The 23,505-nt window shown below is 44.1% G+C and overlaps 1 non-coding gene across 1 annotated transcript; it reads right to left on the bottom strand.

Moving 5' to 3' along the window:
* Positions 1-19,115: 19,115 nt before the first annotated feature.
* On the bottom strand, positions 19,116-19,188 carry Trnat-ggu (transfer RNA threonine (anticodon GGU)). Its single transcript has one exon. It is a non-coding gene; the product is annotated as a tRNA-Thr (tRNA).
* Between the last annotated feature and the right edge of the window lie 4,317 nt (positions 19,189-23,505).

Below are 23,505 nucleotides of genomic sequence, written 5' to 3'. Positions count from 1 at the left end.
GTTCAGAAATGCGCACCAAAGAGTGGAGTTACTTTAACAGGAGGTGAACGGGTTTGCCAATAGCAAACTGTACGACTGCGCTTGTTTATGTGAGTGTTTTATGCAAAAATTAGATTATGTGCATACGGGTGCCATACCCCATATGGTGAAGGCAAGAACTTTTTGCGTTGCCTTCCATTGCAAGGGTATTTATAAGGGAACTCCACCATCTCAGCTTTGCGAAGGAAAGGCTTTGCAGTCCTTCTGTCAAGCACACGCCTTTATTGCTTTTAACTTAGCCCACCCATGCTGTCGCCGTGCAAATCTGTTATCGTCACGCGTAGCCACATTTCAAGTCCGGTTGCGCCGCTGTAGTGACTTTTGCTTGTGTTCAGGACCATTTCAATCATGAGTCAGGGTTATGCGGTCAATGCATGCGTTGTTGAGAACGTCAAACTGTGCAGAGTATTTGACCGTACAGTACACCGTTCTCCTGCATGTAAATCAACCTCAGAGAACAGTGACGTTTTTTTGAAATTGCTGTTGACGTGTGATGCCTTTTTCACAGTTGCTCTTTTTTTTTTTTTGTCCCCAACTACTTGACTTTATTGTAACAAGTAGAACCAACACGTTTCAATCAAGCAAGAGTGCTGTTTGAATTGAGCGGCTTTGCGGCTTTTCAATACGTTGAAAACATGGCAGGCTGTACAAAATCTGAAGCTTGTTTGCATACCCCAAAGTATTACTTATCGGAGCTTTCTTAAAGAACAGTCCAATTACTTAAGCAATGCCCTACGACAGCTACTCCTACATCTATTCCTATACAATCGATATGTCTCTACCATGGGAAAGAGACGTTTTTCTGCCACAGTATATGCTTTCTGAAACGACAAACAACTGAGAAACAAAATAGAAAAAACAAACGAGTTTAAGGATGTCCTTCCAGCCAGATTCCTCAATGAGGAGTTTGTAAAAATTTATAAAGAATAATACGTCCAGTGGTCATCATGTGCAACGCGTGTGACGACTCCAATGTATCTACTCATCGCTACAACCACGTGGGCGCTTTATTTAATGCGTTTTTTTAATTATTTTTCCCTTGACACTTCAGCTTTCACCTCGTGACTAAATTTCACAAGGACCTTCAACGAAGACATTTCCAGAACGTGCAAACAAAACAAACAGTAATGTTCTGCTTGCAATAACACGGCTGTCGTGCGCTACGGTGCAGTCATCCAGGCGGCGCCACTTTCGAGGCGAAGGCACAGAAGAGATTGTGTGGGGGAGAGAACGAGGAGTCCTTTAGTATTCGGGGGCTTCAGGCTAGTTACAACAGAGGCGCCCCGTATAGGAGCGGTGGATGGCGGGACTACATACGCTCACGCCGCCAGATAGTGATGGGTACGTAAGTTCACTTCGGTGAACTAATTCATTCAGTTCAGTTCACTCCACTGAACTGTTTAAAAGGATAATTTATTCGTTCACCTGTTCGCGATTTCACGCTATCACGTGATATTGTGACGACACAGGGCCAGAAAGTGGCTCGACCAAGAATGATATAATAAAATGATCGTTCAATGCGGTTTTCCAAAGGCTCGAGTACATCAATGTAGGAAACGTCATTTTGACGTTGGTTGTCACGTGGGCGGTAGTTTGTTTAACGAGAAAAGTAATGCACACATCAATAGTAATGCCAGATGCCGTCGTCGTTCCCTGTTACGATCACATTTTTCTAATCACATATGTCTGCATGCTGCGAGCTTGAGAACACAGAAGTGTGACAGAGTAACTGCAGTTTCAACTCAATTCATTTATGTTGTTTCGCGCCTGTGCATTGATTCAAATTCGCAGAGTTCGAGGACGGAAGTACCATCTTCAAAGCGTCTGAGTGCTATTGTTTGCATGCTGTTATTTCTATGGTCTTGCTCTCCTTGTACAGCTATCACAAGACATTTGTTTCAACACGTCAGAAACACAAATTTATAGGTTACGGGTTTTTCGTTAAAAATGTATGTTTCCGGTTTCGCTCTTACGCTGTCTGTGACGCGGTGGCCTGGCTACAACAATACAACTCTATGCTTAAGTGCTGGAATATTGGTTACATGTGACGTTTCATCACTCCTTCTTCCTTCAACGCCCAATGAATGCTCTCATTACAAACACATTACCTGTCCGGAATAGGGCGCTTGGTTTCCACAATGCCAGGGCAGTTAATAGCGATCCTAGCGCAAAGAGTTCTGAACGAATGTGATACTTGCTGAGCGTTGCTCGTTCATATAGTTCACTTGCCCAAAGTATATCACTCCACACGGCGTTCAAAGCCGGTGGCTCTCATTTCCCCGCGCCGCCCGCGCTTTTCCTTACGCACATGCGCTGAGGACGGACAGCAGCTCTGACGGGCAGCGGCAGGCCCATTGAGCAGTTCAGAACGACCCGCGGAGTCCCGTTTAGTTCATCCAGTTCAGTTCCTTCACACAGTTCACAGTTCACAGTTCAACAGGCAGTTCACAGTTCAACAAGCCAGCGTCACGGCCATATAAACTAAAAGCCGCAGCGTTCCGCCCAATACGTGTGTGCGCCATGGTGGTCTCTCGCCCCTCTTCTTGCTCGCATGCTCTTTGTTAGCTTCACAAAACGCTCCATGCATGCCGCAGATGTCAGCAGCGTATGGGTTGTGGGGCTTGTGGCGAGGACCAGTGAACTGAACTGCCGAACTAATGTTTTGCTCGTTGGTGAACTAGTTCGTTCAGTTCACCCGAATGACTCGTTCAGTCTGAAGGGTCCGTTCACCAACGACACATCACTACCCAGCAAGTCTGACGTGACGACTGCAAACAAGCGAGACCAGGCCCACTTCCCAAGGATTTAGCGGACCGAACATGACGCATGAAATAGGTAATTAGGTAACTGTAAATCAGATTCCGTCCTGTTTGTACTGAGCTGGGCTCCAGCAGCCCGCTGCCTGTTCTTGTCGAAATTTTGTCCATGCAATAGATCGTTGTTATTGTGCCTGGTAACAGAATGCTGCCTGGCGATCTTCACTGCGCTACAACTTGTACCTAGGATCACTACAGACCAACTGCCCTTTAGCGTAAGATGACACACGATGACATTTCACTTGACCTTACCTCTATGCTCAACGGAGGACGACGTTTGAAAGTAAAGATTGATGGTGTATAAAGAGACATGGAGAAGAAAACATGGTGTGAGCTATGGAATAAAACTACGTGATGGAACGGCCATATCAATCAATGTTCGAAGTGCGTCGCGTCTCCCTTAAGCAGCCGCCGAGATATCCCACGACGTCAAGTATGAAGCCTTCGGCCAGACACCACTTGTGCCTTTCTGGGCAGGATACGTATTTCAGTGAAGTCACTTCTCATCACGCGCGGGGAGTCGCGAGATCGGCGTGTATACGAAGTTTAAAAGAAGGTACTAGAAGCGCAACTGTGAACGCTGCCTTCGGGCTGACGTTGCATATACCGGTCCTGTCCTGACGAAGCGAAACGACTTCTCATCTGCACTCTTGCATTGATACCGATAAGTCAGATAATGCGTAATATGTTTCACTCCCTCGATCGTGTCAGGTATAAAGTGTTCTGCAACGTAGCTGCCAAGGTGAAGTTGCATGTGCCGACTCACACGCACTGCAGTCAAATTGTATTTGGGGATAACTTCGGCAACAAATTTGGCCAATGAGAGGAACCTCTGCAATGATTGCGATGTAGTACTCGCCTATAGATTTCGCGGCATGCTGCTCATGGGAGACAGTGCTTCCTGGGACGTCTTCGTAAGGAACTGTAGCGAATTTCCACTTTGATGGTCTGAAGAACACGTACGAAAATCACACAAAGAGCATAGCTGGTGTCGTGCAGAGTGTCTGCCCTGTGTTTTGTGGACCCCTAGGAGTTGAAGAATGTAGAGGATTGGGTCAAGGTCCACTTGGAAGAAGTAACAGCAAAAATATAAAACACTGAAGCTTTCCCTTTAATGGTTACAAGCTTTCATGCATTGGACTGTATTTCGTCAGGTACAAAAACAACAGCATTGAAGTTACAAATATATACACACTCGGATGGCACGCGTGAACATACGAAAAGGGAGAGGGTAAATGACATAAATTACCAGAGGGATGACAAATACCACGTGGCTGGAAAAGGGTGGTCGCAAACCCGCGGGCACAGTAGAGGAAATAATGGAAGGAATGCAGAAACCGGACATGATTCAAAGAAAAAGACGCGGAACCAGTTGAAACGGTAACATCTCATTACGGCCGAAGTCTCAATACGGCCGAAAGTCTCATTACGGACGAAAATCATTTAATCCCCAAGCGTCTCATTACGGCCAAAGTCTCAATACGGCCGATGGTAGTCTCATTTCGGCCGAAGATGTTTCATTACGGCCAAAACGAAAAAAGAAGCATCCACCATATCAGCCATCGCTGTGTTTTATGCTTCCCCAAGTGCGTCCGAGGCGGTGTGCCCCCACGGCTTGTGTCACACACAATAGTTCATGCACACAATACTGCGACACAGTTGCATGCATCCCTCCTGAAAAATGTTTTTATTCCCACATGTATCTGTTACGCCATTTTCTCTCAGTATTCGAGCAACATTCTACTCATTGGTTCTGCACTCTAAATCGTTTCACACCTTTAAAGGTGTAAAATAGGTGTATCAACAAAGATCACACCCCTTTCACACCCTACAACTTTGTTTTGGAAGTTCCTGAGGGTGTAACAATGGTGTACTACACCCTCAGGTGAAATATGGTGATAAGTGTGTCGCCTGGGTATAGGGAGGAGTATGTTTATTTTCGTTCACATGAACAAAAGTAAATATATACAACAGGGAACGGGAAGTTACATTACAAAAGTGCATGGCGTAGATTTACAACACGTCTACCATATAGTAATGTATGCAGATTTAGAAGATCTGCTGAGATAGTGCTTAAATTTCTTAAAACACGTTGCTCCTCATTGCAAGACAGAACAAATACATGATAGTGCTCATCATACTCAACTGTAATCTCAACGAACACGGGTACGTCCTCCTCGGAAGATTCTTTAGCAACAACACAGCCAACAGCAAATGTGTTATCATTATCAACTGCACTTTTCACATAGACCATAGATTCTGCGTGAATATCACGGTCATGAATGTAACTCTGAATTGTTTTGGGGGCATGTTGAAGTAGTATCTCCTTGGAACCATCAGTAGATGTGGCATTTCTGATGAAGGGCTGCGACCACACATACATTTGATAAAATTGATGTCTTCTTGCTAATGAAAGGGTTATGTTCTCAAAATGTCGAGTTTTTCTAGCAACATCTTTAAAATACTGGTGTTTTCTTTTGAAACGCATATACCATACAGCTAGGAGAGGACCAAACAGCCTTGAAGAAACCAATAAATGCAACGTTCTAGGCCATGAACACGCATATGGGGGAGGTGCCTGCTCATGAAAAGGTCATTTGAAAAGGTTGTTTGATGCTGATCATAAGACATTTGTTGTCAACCAGACATTTTTTTTTTCATATATTCAAAACATATTCAAGAAACTACAGTAAACAATGACAATTATGTCATCATGATACAGTTGCTTAGTCAGAAAAATATTTCAGAGGTGTTTTATGAGTCTCTACATGGGGTGGAAGAGTCCTCCTCGTTCATCTTTGAAGGGCACTACATTAGTGCTTATGCCACTGCACTGATGTCACAATGCTGTAAGCGTGTGTCACCCTGGGCATTCGGAATTACTCTAAGCTAGAATATGTAAATTCAGAATCAATATATCAGAAGAGTAAGCAGCAAATGCTACCTGCAGCCTTCATGCTGAAACGCTTGTGCGCAAAACACTTCCACCGTGGTGGGCGACACCGTTAGTTTAATCATACACGCAGGACCATTGCGGGCAGTAGTAGCAACCTGAAAACGGTACATTTTCTCGTTATATATGAGCAATCAAAAATATACCTTCCCACATGTTTGGTTTTGTCGATTGCAGGAAGCGCTAGTAGGAGAACAGCTCTTGGTTGGTCACATGCAATCTACAACACGCGAGGTGCCGATATTTCGATTACGCGATCAAGAATAAAAGGTCTAGAACCATGCATACTTCCCCATGCAAATATTTCCCCAGCATCGCGAGACACCGTACCCATGTACCCACGTAAATCAGGTGCAGGAATGAAAAATATGCCAACATACCTGTAATCCAGTGTCCCATAAGTTTGATTCGATTTTCTGGCAGCAACCATGAAGAGCAATGCACGATTTACAACTTTCGTTTCGCCATTTTCATTGCTGTACATTTCGCAAGCGTTACGCAATCTCGCATGACCTCCTTTGGATCAGTGAAAATTACTCGCTTCATGAACATATATGTTCATCTCAGCGCAAATCACGTTTTGCATGCTACGGAAGGAGGGGGGATCAGTACTCTTCCTTTCGTGTTTTGATATCGTGTTGTTTTGCTACTCTCACTTTGGAGTTCGGATGGTGTCTAGCAACGTTGGGTATCTCGTTTCTTGTGTGAGCGAGTAGTTGCAGTTTACAACATGTTCACATATTGATTTGTAGTGCTGTAATGTGCAAATTAGCGAACTTTATAGCGGCTCTCTATTTTCCGTCGTTATCTTTCGAGCAGCGCCTGTTGTTCCGGCGAAAACCGAGTTGAATGAATCGCCACAGTCCCAACGTATATCGCGCAGTGTTGACCAAGACCAAGTCAAGCGGGAATTCTGGTGAGTTATGCTTTCGTAGACTGTCTGGCTTAGTAGTGTGCTGTCACACATAGTTGCATTCTCATACGAGTAATTTAAATGAATCAGAACAGCCGAAGTGCCTGTAACAGATGTAACTCGGTATCTGTTCGTAGGTTAGCGCCGTTTCTAGTTAGTTGCGCGTTTAGGAACAACAAATTTATTCAAAGACGATAAGATACCGATAATGCATCACCGTGCAGCAGCATTTACTTGTATCATTGTGAGCCATATCTAATTTGTTAGAATTTGTCGTCGTATTTGTTCAGAAATAAAAGCGCAAGTCGGCGTACTTGAATTGATTGAATTGATCTCCTTGAACTGCTTACGTCGAACGTCTGCAAATGTTGTACTTATGTGCCTTCGCGCACCATTCTAGGCACAAAAGCATATCTGATTAGAATAAATACTTCAAGAGGAAGTCATTCAAATACATTGTTATTTATAGCTGGTTTTCCATTCCAGGCATGGTATTTGGCTGCACGGAGGATTCCGAAAAAGAAAAACAACAACATGGCTAATAGGATGTTGCTGCACAGGGAGTCCTGACCGAAGAGGTGAGATCATCATAAGGTTCTGTTGTGAAGTGAGAAATTTTGTAGTAGTGCACGAATGTTAATTCGTGCAGTACTTTTATAAAAAAGAAACCAGAAATGGAAAGTTATGCATGCATCATTTCATGAATTGTAATGTATCACTATTTGATATTGACATGTTTCCATTAAGGGAATGAACTGATGAACCCAAATTCATCTCATGGTCATGCTCTGTGTTTACCTGGAAGTAACATTGTTAAGACTTGTAATTTTTTTGTCTAGATGAAGATTTATGTTAGCCTTGTATGAAGTAACAGACACATGTCAACACGTGTGCAGCTTGTACACATTGGAACCAGCCATGTAGAGTCAAATGCTTTTTTATATATATATTCTAGCCTATTCATGGTTGCTCTTCGCTTCTTGCAGGTTTACTCATTCCAGAAGCAAGAAGTCTACCATTGTAAGGCAAATGGAAATAAACTGACATCGACTGAGATAGGTGTTCCTTCTTGGCCAGTGACAGTAGGATGACTCCAAAAAACGTCACAACAAAGCCTGTATTCATGTAGCTCTCCACAAGTAGCTAACTCCACATAGTAGCCTGCTTCACAGCAACATCAACACTACCTTGTGGGAGTACACATTACACAATATGTTGCATTGTGCTGTGGTATGACAACATACCGTTTGTTTCGCAATACGTGCATATAAATATGATAAGGGCCCTAAGGGCGCGCTGCATGGCTTATACCCTGCTGAATACAGGGTGCCCACGCTAAGTGTGAACAGATTTCTAAAAAATATATATAACACTTTTTCCAAGATGAAATCAATTGCAATATAGCATATGCTAAAGGGCACTCCGTAGCAGGGCATTAGCAATGCCCAAAGGCAATGTCTTAATTAACTTTCATTAATTAACTTTTTAATTATAGAAGCCACAAAGTTGTCCCAATGAGAACATCTGTTCCTTTCGGTCACCTGATATCGTAGCCGTTTTCAGAACAAAAATCCGTTCGATAGATCGGGTGCAAAAAATTCGTGATGGAGCGCCATTTTTTTCTTTATTTTGTTCATTGCGCTTCTTAGAAGACGCGTCTTTCTCTCACCCCCAATGTGAGAAGGAGAAAGAGCACACTATCGCCTCTCGCGTCCTGGAAAAAGATTAAAAGGAAACAGAAAATGCAACCCAAGATAAGGCCAGTTCCGATAGAGTCACCCGATACATTTGTTTTTGTTTTGTTTCCGCAAGTTAAAGCTCATCTTCTACGCATGAGGCGTCACTGTGCTCCTTCCCCCTCTCCCGTTTGGGATGAAGGAAATACGCGTCTTCTAAGAAGCGCAATCAACAAAATAAAGAAAAAAATGGCGTTCCTTCACGATTTTTTTGCGGGCGATCTATCGAACGCATTTTTGTTCTGAAAACGGCTACGATATCAGGTGACCGAAAGGAACAGATGTTATCATTGGGACAACTTTGTAGCTTTTATAATTAAAAAGATAATTAATGAAAGTTAATTAAGGCATTGCCTTTGGACTTTGCTAATGCCCTGCTAGGGAGTGCCCTTCAGCATATGCTATATTGCAATTGATTTCATCTTGGAAAAAGTGTTATATATATTTTTTAAAAATCTGTTCACACTTGGCGTGGACACCCTGTATATATCCATACCTGGCTGCGACATTGCATATCAGTGCAGGTTACAATACAAATTTTGACATTTGGCCTTATGAGACATCTTCGGCCGTATTGAGACTTTCGCCGTAATGAGACACTTGGGGATTAAAGGATTATCGGCCGTATTGAGACATCGGCCGTAATGATATACAATCGTTGAAACTTGCGGCAAAGGTGTCACATCATAAGCGGCAGCGGGAAGCGGCATATTATAAGTGCGGAAGAATTTCAAACAAAACATTTATACAAACAAACAAGTAACGTTGGCAGCTAACACAGACAATGATGCTAAGGCTGCAGCGATAACCTTAGCATATATGGAGTCAAAAGTTGGAAACGTCGTGTCTGAAATATAAACGCATGTCACTTTTAGTCTGGCTGATTTTGGGAGGTAACCTAAACTCCTTCCGTGAATGTTATGCAATACACATGAGACGCGGAGAAATTTTCATTCAGATCCAGTCGCATAGAGTCGATGGTGCCTGTTCGGCACCGCGACGTTTTCGACAAAACGCTACCAGTGCTCAACTTTCTCAAATCTGAGAGATGTAGGCTCAAGTAAGAGCTTAGCGGTCCAGTTCATACTCAAAATAAACTTGGTACCACACAAACAAACTCAGGCTGCAGAAAATCTAGAATGTTCACACTGCTGAACCGCATCCGTCATATACGCTGCAAACTTCTCGAAATACGTGAAAGCAATATGTATTGCGTCGTTTGTATGTTGACGTTTTGGCACAGTATGGAAGCATACGGTAATTTATTTCGCGAATCGAAACATGTTCTGCCACTCCGCTGATTTTGGCGAAAGGATTTTTTTTTTTCTAATGTAAGTGGACTAGATCTACACGTAAGGTATGTTGGCTATTTGTGTGGTGACATGCTGCACGTGCTGCAGGGTAAGACTGCGTCCACTTGGGGTTGATATACGCCGCAAATCTCCCAGACACGTTTTTTGATGTGAAAACGTATGTAAGTTAAGTTTGGTAGCGAGGCCAAAATTTACGATGCAACGAAATTATACCGAATTTTATGGCGCGTTAGCGATAACTCGGTGAGTAATAAACCAATGGCAACCAACGGGCTAAATCCAGATAGCTGACACGTGTAAGATTCTAGCTAACAAGGTCATGGCGGCAGCTCACGCAATCTCTGGATGTGGCGGGCGCGTGTAAGAGAGACGAAAATATAGGGGTATGCGTACCTTCCGGCAGTCTATCTCGCGAACGCGTGAAGCTAGGACGCCGATCGAGGTGTCGTTGGAAAGCGCTCGAGAGGTTCTACAGGACCTTAAAAGGTATGTCGGCTTCAACAACAACAACCAAAATTTAAAAAAAAACTTGCAAATTTGTAATATCAAAATTTTGTCAGAATGTCGGCATATATGAAACTGCGATAAAATACGATCAGAATCGATGGAAACGGCAATGGGAACACAGGGCGGCTTGTGAGGGATCCAAGAAACCCCTAAAGTACAGCACTGAGCGATCGAGAGGCATGGGAGCTCCGAATAATATTAGCGGTGGAGGCAAATTGGACTGCTGGCGGGCACAGCGAGCCCCTGCCCTCTACCAGCGGGGCAACTCCGACTTGTGCGGATGTGAAAGTGACCTACAAAGACGATGTACTGCATTAACTGGGAGGGGCTCAGTACCGTAGAGGAGCCAGAGCCGAGCAAAGGAATCGGAGATCGTGACGTTTTCATGTAAAACACCGCGGCTCGGACAAGACAGAGCCCGTTCGTGATTTTTTTTAAATATAATATTCGTGCTTCGATTTTAGACGGTGCGACTTTTAGTCCCACTGCCATGGGAGTCAGTTGAAGGATTAAGCTACGCTGCCCACGCAGCATATCGTGTGCACGGTATACTGATGTGTATTTGAAGACACCATTTCCTGGCCACTACCAAGCGAATCTTCCGCTGATTAAGGCCAAATGAGTAGTAGGGTCGATAGTCGAAACGAATGCGGATGAGTTAATCAATAAGGCAAACTCTGTTCTTGGAAAAATAGCTGACTGGAGCTACGCGAACGGATTAAAAATAAATAACAGTAAGACTAAAGCAATGATATTTCATACTAAAAATAAAATTGTTGAAACAAACACCTGCATCATCCTGAATAATAGCCCCATCGAAATCGTACACTCCTTTAAAGTTCTAGGTGTTTATTTTACTCATGACTTGACCTGGAACACTCACGAAAACCATCTGATCTCTCAGTTATCCAAAGTCATTGGCATTACGGCACGATGTTGCTTCTTCCTGCCACAAAGCATAAAAAAACTGATCTATTTTGCATTGTTTCAATCGCAGTTGAACTGTTGCCTTCTAGCTTGGGGAACTGCCACAAAAAACAACATGAACATATTACTACTATTCCAAAAGAAAATAATTCGCCATATAACAAACACCCCATCATTACAGACAACCCAAGGTTTGACTGAGACTCTTGGCATAATAAAGGTAAATAATATGTATACCTATAAGTTACTTTCTGCATACCAATTTCGTAATGTTACATATCAACACTTCCTAAAAACTACTTCAGAATTAGAAGAATTCAGTCGTACCATCTGCCTCCGTGGTAACGATATATGGAAGATTCCGTTCTTTCGCACAAATTGCGCGAATCAATCACTTCGTCAAAATTTACCGCAATTTCTCAATGAACAACTCAACAATTATAGCGCTGCTCTAAAAATACGTACTAAAAAAGATCTTCAAACTTTCTTTGTTAAGAAGTAGAAATGTTATTTTTCGCCATCTCCAGTAATTGCACATTGTTATTTATTTCCTATGCTTGATATAAATAGTGATTGTTATTTTTAGTTTGTGTGTATAATATGACATGATGTATGCTGCCGAAACTTCGGGCGGCAGAGCATTGTCAAGTTATTTCCGGTAACTTTTAGCTTTGCTGTCCCACCACATAATGTGGTAAACCAATGAATTGAAATTTAAATAATCAAATATAATTGCCTCATCACGTTGGAACCAGCGTGCGTGTCTAATCATGGCTCAGAAGCTCACCGATTTCGTAAGGGATCAGAAATATCTGTCAGTCATATTTTCGTGCCAGTTATGTGGGCCAAAAAAAAAAAAAAAAGGTCAGATCACGTCTCTGGTTAACAAGAATTATTGGGAGCACTTGCAGGGTGGCAGTAACATCCATGGCATGGATGGAACATCCATGGATTTGGATGGCAAGGGGTGCGTTGTTCGTCCCAGTGTACCTGTTGCCGTAGAATGGACGAGAGAAACCTTGAATGAAGAAAGAAGGAAGCCACTGAAAAGGTTAGCCAGCTGCAGGACTCGAACCCACATCTTCTGGATCGGGTCCTGCAGCTGGCTAACCTTTTCAGTGACTTCCTTCTTTCTTCATGTATTGTTCTTAAGCGCTTGAGGCTTTGTGTGTTTGTTTTTTCTTTCGTGTTCCTGCCTCAGAACATCAATTTCCATCGAGAGAAACCCTATGCAATAACCTCTTTGGCAACGAAGGTTCACTTCAAAACCACCATGGTCCAGACTTTCATGATTCGATGTGGTCTGGAATCAGAAAGGAAACTTTAGAAATGTTACCACAAACCACAGTTAAGTACCACAAATAACTAACATCAGCTCCCGTCGCAACATTTTACGGTTCTTCCGTTACTTACGGACTGGAGAATATAGTAAAATTTTTCCCTTCGTAAGCACTTTTATTCTTGTTAAAGTTAAACTAAGACCATACGAATAAAATAGAAATGTAAGACGGAAATACAGCCGAAGCAGCTTCATAATAATGCTGACGAGCACACAACAACATCTTCGATCGAGTCTAACTTTCACCAATCACCGCTACAAGAACCCAGAATGCTCTTTCTGCTTTCTCATTTTTTCTGTCTCTTTCTCTCTCTTTTTTTTCATTTCATTCCGGCTGACTCACACCTTCCTCTAGTCTTGCCTTGATCTAATAACTAGACCTGCACGCTATTGCGGGCAGAAGTGCTAGCGTGGTTCACATCCTGGTTTCCCGGAATAAGCGTTGGAGCAACCTGCTCCTAATCCAATCTGGCCAATCCCTTTCTATTAGGAAGTTTCTCCTATCCCAGCACCGACGAGAGCACTGTATGGCCTACTCCTTGTGCTGTTTGGCTCCTAGCTAGGTGATCTTTAAAAGGGGCATCGCGTCAATCGAAGAAATGGACACTGACCTTCTGCTGTGCCCCCCCCCCCCCCCCCGCTATTGTTTTCTTCTACCGGAGTGGTCTACGGTGCCGTAATTGGAATGGGGTAATTGGGATGACAATTGGGAAGGTAAGCGACTTAGGAAGGTGATGGCTTTCTTGAGGAAACTAATTGGATTGAGCAGATCGGAGGGTGAGGCATGGCGAACCGAATGCTCGCACAAGATTTGGTACTGCCAAGGCTGCTCAGTGCTTTTGTCTGACTGGTTTGGAAAAAAGGTGAAGGTTATTAAAGAATATACAGAGTTGTGATCGTCAAGTTGCTTGCAGGAAATAAAACTCAGTTGTGGTGATAAAATTAAAGCAGGACGGGCTAATGTGACCCTGATGAGTGCAAGTACTGCGTGCTGTTGGGTTAAGGATAAGTCGTAAAAGAACGTAATGAATTGTTTAAAGGCAGCAATGATTACAGATTGTTCCACCGCACATGTCAAACATTTCGTTGCGTTTCACTGAATATCTGAAAAGTATCGGTCAAGCAACATGCCGCCAGCATAGGCATTCAGACCGCTCGTCTACCCAACGTTGCCTCCCCCCCCCCCTATCGGCCAAGTACACTTATGTTCTAGAATAACTGGCTGGTCAGCCAATGCATCGTTTGCGCTTTCTACTCTTAGGTTCTTGTAATTTCAAGGGTTTTGCCGGTGTCCTTGAGATTACCGATCCTTCCTTTGCGGGTAGACACTCCGATACCGTAGCCTCTTCTCAGAGCGTGCGCAACCGAGAAGCTGTGAAATGTTTGTCGGCCGAAGCAGACAAACGGAACAAATGGGTAGCAGCAGAAAGTTAAGGTGTGACTCCCTTTTGATGGCAGCAGGATTTATTGACTTTCGCTCGGTTTTTTTTTTCTTCCCCGGGGCATTGTGACTTGCTTTCACCGCTCTTGCAATATGAAGCTTCTTGTTCCGAGCTCATTCTATGTAGAAGAAGGAAAATCGATTATTGTCTTTTATTTTTCGAGAACCCAATAAAAAAACTGCAATGAAATGAGATAAACGACACGTGCGTTCGTTTTTGCTGCAAAAAATAAGTTCACTTTATAAGGTAGTTTTTTTTTGGTTCGTGTTCGGAAACAAAGTACATTGGCACGTGTATCGCCTGGCAGTTCACACAAACATATCTTTGTTTGAGCGTCCTGTTGTTGAGGAGTAGTACTTGACGACTAGCGTTTCGCGCACGAAATAAATTCTCGCGAGCGTAGCCATGTTCACTTAACTGCTGTACCTGTGTTTTCATGTTAACATGAACCAATTCTTGACAACTATCAGTACTATACTGTACTGTGATCCATTGTACCCTTTTACCTTTGTTTGACAAAGCACGTGTACTGCCCTCTCCCATTGTACATATTCCCCTCTCATTCTTTGGAATTGCCTTGCGTCACCATAATATCCCATTCCTGTTGAAGGCAGCACTGCTGTCGAAACGTCGAATACCCCCTCTTAGTTTTTAATAAAGTTCACCTTTTATACCTTGTCCTGTAGAAGCACTGTCTCCACTTCTGATCCTTTTTGAATATCTTTATTTTTCGTGGTCAACCGCATTCATTTATTTCAGGGTTCGTACTAGAGAGATAGAGAGATAGATAGATACTCAACAAGGATCAGAAGTGGAGACAAGGTATGCTTCTACAGGACAAGGTATAAAAGGGGAACTTTATTAAAAACTAAGATGGGGTATTCGACGTTTCGACAGCAGCGCTATCTACAACTGGAATGCGATATTATGGTGACGCAAGACAATCCCAAAGAATGAGAGGGGAATATGTACAAGGGGAGAGGGCAGCACACGTGCTTTGTCAAAGGAAGGTAAAAGGGTACAATGAATCACAGGCAGTCATGTTCTTCGCCGGAGGACATTCCTTTATTTCAGGGTGAAAGGGTTCGGATGACCGCGAATGTATGTAGCTGGAATGAAAAATGAAACACAAACTGCGAAGGTACGGGAAGTAAGAAAAAAAGGATGATAATTCATTTACATTTAAGATACTTGGAATGCTAAAAGGGTTGTCTACGTTGCGGCGGAAGCTCCGCCTTCGTCAGGACAAAAATATGTCAGTGATACACAGAGCTTATACAGGCTTGCACAGCCTTTATAGGTAGGTATATATGGTAGATATATATATCCTATACGAAGGTATAGGAAGTAAGACAAAGGGGGAAAAGTTATTTACTTACATGTGAAAAATTAAGGGACACGTCGACGCTGCGGCGGAAGCTCCTCCTTCGTCAAGAACTAAGGGGTGACAATGTCACCATTGTTACCACCTAGTTCCTGACGAAGGCGGAGCTTCCGCCGCAACTCTAACGTGTCCCTTAACTTCCTATATATAGCACGCGCACATATGACTCGCTTATGTTCCATGTACAAGTACACCTTTCCATCCCTTCACTTTTCCCCCCTTGATCTGCTCTCACATTACGACAAACCGCGCACAACTCGGTCGCGGCCACCGTAATTGCTCCCTCGGTCATTAGTGCTTTTTTCAGCGATTGTTCATCGTCTACGTCTTTCTTCTCTTTTCCTAATATTCCCTTATTGTTTACTCCCAATTTTCTACGCTGAGGATAACCGCAGAAGGAAGGTTTTCACCACCATCGAGCGTCCATTAAGCGACAGGCTCCGTTGTGCCCGCTGCGCGTTCATTAATTTGGTCCGTTTTCTGAACCATAATTAGCGAGGCATGTTTTCCACGGAAGGCTCCCATTGGTGTTGCGGTCTCCCCCATTCTGGACATCACCAGAAAGATCGCTACGCTTGATAAACTGTGCTCGCCTCTTTCTTGCGGTGCTATCCAGTTCATGACACTGGTTTATTTGCTTGTCTTCCACGACCACTATAATTCCGGTTGACATTTCAAGTTTCAAGTAAGCAGAACGAAGAGTGAAATGTAGCGTCAGAGTGGAACGGTGCCAGGAGTCACGGATGGGAACATTTTCAACGAGACTTACGGATGATTTTTACGTCGCTTGAACTAGTCGCGGTTGAGTTAAGTCGACCCGTTGAAGTTTCATGACATGGTTCCACGAACTACGACAGGACAGAATGACAGAATAAAAAGGGCTAATCAACACCAAATAGCAGGTATAAAAGTTTCGAATACGAAGGCATTCTCCCACACTCTGAACATGACTTGGTTGCGCTGATGCAACAGCTTACCGTAGTCGGCCGCACTCATGCGGGCAATGTAATTACTCTCGCGGGGGGGGGGGGCGGTCGTGCGTCTCGGGCTGACTTCACAGGCAACGGCGCTGACATTTGTCTAAAAGCGCGTGGGAAAAGCCCACGGAAACACCGAGACAACACAGCCGGCGTCCGGATTCGGACATGGGTCAGAACAGTACCTGGTCGCATGACACGCTCACGCCTACCCAATCATCATTACGAAAGATGTCTATAGAGTTGTTTAAAATGGAAGGCCTTTTTGTGACATAATTGTACTCATAGTCAAAGAAAAAAAAAATGATCATGGAAAACGTCTCGAATGCATACTCTTACGAACGACTATATATGATTGTACCACTTTCAGGAACTCAAAATTAGTTTTGAAGAGTGCGCGCAGCGGCGGCTATCTCTCCCATCCTTTTCTGCTGTATTGCGACGTTCGGTCGCCGAGCAGTTTCATCGGCTGCTGAGAATCGCCTGCTACGGCGGCGGAGCAAGGGGACCGATCGACTGCTGTGCGTCAGATGCGGAACTAGCGGCGCAAATAGAACCCACAAACAGAAAGAAAGAGAAAAGAAGGCGCGCTCCTCACTATTGGGCGCAAGACATGACGTCAGAGACAGGAGGCCGAGGGAAGGAGCGTGTCTTCCCCGCATAACTGAAATTCTCTCTGTAGGTATGCATTCATTGCTGCATGGCCGAAACGACTAGTTGTACCACCACTGAAGTTACATGGGATGAATCACTTCCGCAAGATGTCGCTATGTCTTCATAGACGGCATAACCGTGTATTAAAAGGGAGTCTGGCCACTGGGAGGGGCTCCCAAAGAGGCGCGACCTGTCAATCACAGTTTCGCGGCCCGTATTGGTCTGCTGTTAACCACGGGGGGCTACCATGACACATGACTGCCACCCATAATGGCGACAAAAACAGGCACAGTGAAGCGGGAATTTCGCAGGAAAAATTGTTCACAGACTACTCTGCTTTTACGCTGCAGACGTGCATCCAACGTTTCTCGTAAATCACTTTCAACTTATGCTCCGTAATCGATAACCAACAGAAAATAATAGGTTTTGTCTTCGCTGTTAGGCTTAGTGAACACGACGATCACAACGAAATAACAAGAAAAACGTCACTGTGCTGTACAATTTTGAATTTGATTACTGAATTTTGTGGATATAAAAATTCTTGTCTTTTTACTCCAACTAGTCACGTTGTTTAATTTTAAAAAAATGTGCTGACCACAGGATGTGTAGTAGCAGGTGGCTCTGCCGGCAGTGGAACAACAACTGATGGCGGACGACAATTCCCGACGCGCCTCGCATCGTCTTGGTGACGTTCATCAAATTTGCACAAAAATCCACTATAATCGTGTGCAACTTAAGAAGGAAAAAAAATCTAGTCCGTCAACTACATACGCCGTTGGAGATAAGAAGACGCAATACACGACCCTCTGTTTGCAAACCTGTGACGTCACGAGAAGACTGGTTTGAGGTTATATTTTGCCGTGGTGGGCAAGAAGCGGGAAGAACGCGTCGGCTGATAGGCTAAAAAGGCCGACAAGACTACTAGGCGCCCACCAGCATGATTTGCGCGGCGGCGGTACGTAATCGATGACGTAGATGCTCAGGTCGTCTATAGCGCGTCAGGAGAAATGCCGCAGCGCCACCACACATCGTAGTGTCATGTGGGCAGTCTTAACAGGAGGAGCGAGCGTGACCTCTCTGTGACTGCTCTGCTCTGTGACTGATCTGCGGCGCTGTAATATATTTTGAGAGCTGACGGACTAGATTTATTTTGCTTCTTAAGTTGAAGACGAGTATAGTTTTGCAAATTGGAGGAAGGATCCATTTCAATCCTGTCCAATCCACTTGCCACCCAAAATGCGCCGCTCATGTAGGATGAGAGGACAGGGATCGGATGCGATAGCGCCCCGTATTTCAAGACGTCATTGGTTAGACAGCCCAAAATGTGGGTGGAGCTCCAGGTATAGGCAGGTTCAATTAATGGCAAGACTCCCTTTTAATACACATTTCTGATGGAGAGAGACACGTTGAAGTGCTAAGATTCTTGCCGTTTCTTTAATACTCCGTCAGAGAGTTTACACTGCCTACAACTTGTTTGTACCAGTTTGGACGTAATGTAATCCACATCTAAAATGAAAAGAAGCAGTGTGTTCTATCTGCTTCGTCACATTCTGTGGTTGTCTTCTCTTTCTGCCTCTCATTTCTCTGCAGTACCTATCAGTCCGTGGTATAGGAGCAAAAGTGAAGCGGCACCATATGGAACTGCTGCTCCGGAGGAAATGTGATGTTCACGCTCGTCACACAATTATCCTTCGCCGCTTTGAAACAAGGTAGCGGGAAAGTGCCGAGTTTAGAGTATAACGCTTCTTAGTGTCGCAAACTTTGGAAGGGTGTTACCTATCAACGTGTGCTAATAATGGAACTGTTCAGCGAGCAAAGAAAGAGTGTGCACCGTGAAGGTTACTCATGGTCTGTCAAACACGTTAAATGTATGCGGGGCGAGTCGCGAGAGTGGCTCAACCGTTGGCATGGATGCTGCATGGATGTCTTTTTATATTGAGTGCGTGAAGCGATGAGAATATTTTAGCTAGTATGTGTATTTAGGCCCCTCGAATCTCCAATACCGGTACCATGCATTTCATTTGTAAACAGTCAAGGAACTTTCGAGCGTTTTAAAATATTCGATGCAAATTAATATGTTATTGCTGATGAAAGATGAAGGTCACTGAAAAAGTTAGCCAGCTGTAGGGATCGAACCCACATCCTCTGGATTACCGGTCCAGGGCTCTACCAATTGAGCTAAGCTAACATTTTTTTTTCCATCAAACTGATTTTAATGTGTCAATGGTATATACAAGAGCTAAGCTAACATGCCTCTCCAGCGACTTTCGGGGTGCGTCATCTGAAGGGACGACAAACCAGCCACTCACTCTCACTCACCCTCCTTTCACTCTTACATTTTGGCTCACTCATACACACATTCATACGACAGGTGCCGCTTGCGTCGATTTCTGTCGCATGAATGTGTGTATGAGTGAGCCAAAATGTAAGAGTGAAAGGAGGGTGAGTGAGAGTGAGTGGCTGGTTTGTCGTCCCTTCAGATGACGCACCCCGAAAGTCGCTGGAGAGGCGTGTTAGCTTAGCTCAATTGGTAGAGCCCTGGACCGGTAATCCAGAAGATGTGGGTTCGATTCTTACAGCTGGCTAACTTTTTCAGTGACTTTCATCTTTCATCGTTGATTTCTTAGGCAATTTGAGGCTTTGTTTGTATCTGTCCCTTCTATGTTGTTCCAGCCTCAGAACATCAGTTTCTCTCATGTTATTGGTGACATCGTAACCGAGTGGACATCTAAGATATATTTTCGTTGGACTTTGTAATAAAAACGTAAGCAATCTCGCGATTGCTGCTTCAAATGTGAACCTGACTTGTGATATCCATTGCCCGGCCTAAATATTTGGCACCCTCTAACGTCCTTGAAACGTACGCAGTCGTCACATTATATCAGTGTCAGCGTAAGCAACTTCCAAATAGAGTCACTACTTCCAAAGTACAAACGCAACGATACTGTACAAAGTAGATCTGTAGTTCCTTACGCCAATAACATCGCACGTCACAACTTTCTCAACTCGAAAGTGTCTGTGCACACGATAATATATTTTTAGATGTCTTTCACCGTCTATCTGTGTGTTGTCGTTTTCCGCGCCCCAACGACCGCTAGGACACGCGCGTTCTTCTTGCAACCCTATCCATTCCTTCTCGTAGATCAGCTGCCAGAACCACTCAACAGCGAGACGCGACGAACACGGGGAAATAACAAGATCTCTGTACATTTTTTCTTTAGCTATCCCTTTCTTGCGAGCGAATGTGAGATATCTGTCGTGGGTAATAAGTTGTCGCCGCTATTCGCACTGAAGGGTGACACCGTCTCTCTGTTTCACGATTTCCCCGACAGAATTGGCGGAGAACGGAATGCGGGCCTGCATGCCCGCCGTCACTAGAGCGATCGATTCCAACACGAATGGCAACCCTGGAAGCAGGAATGACGATTACGGTAATGAAGAGCCGGAACGCGATGCGCATGTTTATGTTTCAATGCGTAAGTCTTCTTAGTCCGTTATGACCACCTTTTACGCTGTGATTGGATGGCGATTGCTTCCTGGCCACGCAATTATTTTAGATGCTCTGTCCGTGAGAGGTCTCTGTGAATAGCAAAACCGGACAGCAAATAGCCTTGCTTTCCTACAACGTTTATTTTGAATAGCATGTGCCTTCGCGTCACAAAGGAGGTTCTTTTCTATATGTTTGTACGAAATAAAATGCTAAGACAAATGTGCAGGTTCGGGGACGTTCCTTGAATGCACACAGTCTAGCTTACCAGATTACTGTGATTTTCCAACCCATGCTTTCTTTTCGTGTTTTTTGATGATTTGGGGCATCTACGCCCTCTCATTCTGTAGTATCAGGCGAATTCTGAAAATTTAAATCGAAGTAGCGTAGTGTACGAATCGAGTTTATGCCGGCAGGGCTCCTCTGGGATATGCTGCGCGAACACGACAGCGACATTGTGTTCTGGACGTGTCATCGTGACTTTCCCGTGAGAGTCTCTCGGCAACGCAAGAGTTGCATCGAATGACGTTGAAAGGATTTCACCGACAATGTGTTTCCAACTTAACGTGCCATTACCGTAATGGGGTCTCCACTCCAGTGCAAAGGGAAGTTCCGTCCCCTTAGAACAGGTAGTTTGGAAAGTATCCACATAAAATGCACTAAAAAAACACAGTAATGGCCTAACCTCTGCGTGTATAGATCACCATTTAATGATCTTGTAAGAGCACCCATGTCCAACGATGTCCGCACCTGAAACGATTATGGACCGTATGTACGTATTTGCAGAGTTTCAATGCCACAGCACGTCAATATTTCGGAATGAGCTTGTTTGCAGCATTTCCGCACATCTAGTGACGTTACGCTTCGGGGAAGGTTGAATTCGAGAAAGTTGGCGAAATTCGAACTTGTATTCGCGAAATTTTCGAAACGTCTACAGTGGTTCGACTCTATTGCGCATGCGCGTCTGTCTGTCTCCGTTCCAGATGCGGAAATGTATTTTATGACTCGAGAAGCCTCCACGTGGTTCGACTGCGTCGCTCTAAGCCTTACTGTGTGCTGCATGCATATTTGGGCTTGTGCTAGCAAGGCGGAAACCCTAAAAGATAGAAGGGTGTTTTTTTTTATTCGTTGCATATCTTTTTACAAGAAGCGAAAATATCGCAACTGCAATGTGATCCCTAAAGTCAATCACTGAAAGTTGAGTAAAATATCTCTGTTAATCAGTCCCCCAATTGAAAGAAAGAAAAGTGTTTCCTAGTAGCAGCGCCGTCGAGTAATCTAATGACAAAAGTAAATACGTCCTAAGGCAACTCATCTTTTTATAAAAATTTGTTGCAGCGAAAAAGAAACACCCTTATTTCCGCTTACGCCATCCTGTTAATCAGGAAATAGTTAGTATTTCTCTATATGAATAACAGATAGAGACATGTGCTCTATATCAAAGAGATATTGACGGTACCAGTCTATATGATGGAGGAATACCCCGAGACATTGAACGAAGAAGACGACGCAACACTGTTCCGTGTCTCCAGGGTATTCCTCCATCATCATGCTTCACCAGCTACGCTGCGCCTTGTCCCTTCCCCAGTGAATATGTTTAAGTAAAATAATAGATTTTCATTTATATATAAATACTAGCGAAGTTCATACCAGTGAACGTGCAATTTCAGCAAAACTATGCTTGTAAAAGTACCAGGCATTAATAAACTTGCCAGACCAGAAGCTGAACCTGCCCGATGTACAAGCATACGAAAGCGGGGCGCGGCCCACACAGGTTGAGATCAACGGCAATGCCACCTACGTTTGACGTGGAAAATGAAACATTGACATATGCGCATCACTGGTTATGTTTTCCCAGAACATGTTTATTACTCATTCGTCACTGTGCACGCATACGTTGTAGTCCAAATGGCAGTTCCGTCCGTGGTGAAATTAGCCTAGTGCAGCTCCTTCCACATAACTTGACTTTTGCATATTGCTGTCTGCAGAATTCGCTCCGCACGAAAATTAGTTAGTTTTTCAGAGCCGATTTTTCAGCATCTTGACCTTGCCACCCTGGAACTTTTGGTAGTTTCTTTCTTTTTCTCTCTCCACTAGTTGCGCAGCTCAGTATCAAGAACATCACTTTATTTTGATGACGATGGTGACGTTCATGATGAGTAGGGTTTTTGATCGCAAGCGGGAATTTTCACAGTGCGATCGCAGTGCATGTGAGGGAGGAAATTGGACACACTGAAAGCAAACTATGTATTATTGTCGCACGATGGTTCACAATTGGCGCTCTCAATCGAAGACGACTTCAATCATTCCGCGACCTGCACTCTGCACACCTTGCACGAAAAGCTAATGGGAACAATGGCGACAGCACTCGTGTACTGCCTGTGTGATCATCAATCGCTTCTAACGGTGCATCGCGAATCTCACAAAGAGCTTCCGGCACTGTCAAGTGCGCAGCGAGCTTCATTAGAGTTTAACATCCTAGTCTGTCAGGACAGATTATAGTCATTAAATTCTGCGCGGTCTCATAATCTGGGAGCCCCACATAATCCTCCGGATGAAGCGCACTCTTAATTTAGGCTCACCTGGGGCAGTCCCTGACCTTCAGACATTTCGCGTAATCTTTCCGAAGACCTTTGTGTTTGTACCAGAAAATACATCTACTTCCACAACATGCACGGCGCGATGGCTAAGAGGTCTTTTTTGTAAATGATATTGCAAACTTGAGACGTATTACGCGAAGCTTGGTTCCCCCGAGAATGTGGAAAGAAGAAGAAAAGAATGGTCCACCCGCTGGACGGTGTGAGGTGTGACTCACAGCAGCGTTGAGTGAGTCGCTGTAGACTCTAAAGGGTCTAAGAAAACGATTTATTTCTCGTTCTTGGATGAAGCAAGAGAAGAGACGAACGCTCGAGTTCACTACTGCGTACGGTACATGAAGCCGCATATAGTAACATTATTAACACAACCCATATCCGTTGCGGATTGGTTCCGCGTCTTCGGCATTTGCCGAATATTTTT

Source organism: Ornithodoros turicata, chromosome 2, assembly GCF_037126465.1.
Source record: "Ornithodoros turicata isolate Travis chromosome 2, ASM3712646v1, whole genome shotgun sequence".
Lineage (NCBI taxonomy): Eukaryota > Metazoa > Arthropoda > Arachnida > Ixodida > Argasidae > Ornithodoros > Ornithodoros turicata.
Note: the sequence above shows the minus strand (reverse complement) of the source record. Positions and strands in the feature narration are given on the sequence as shown.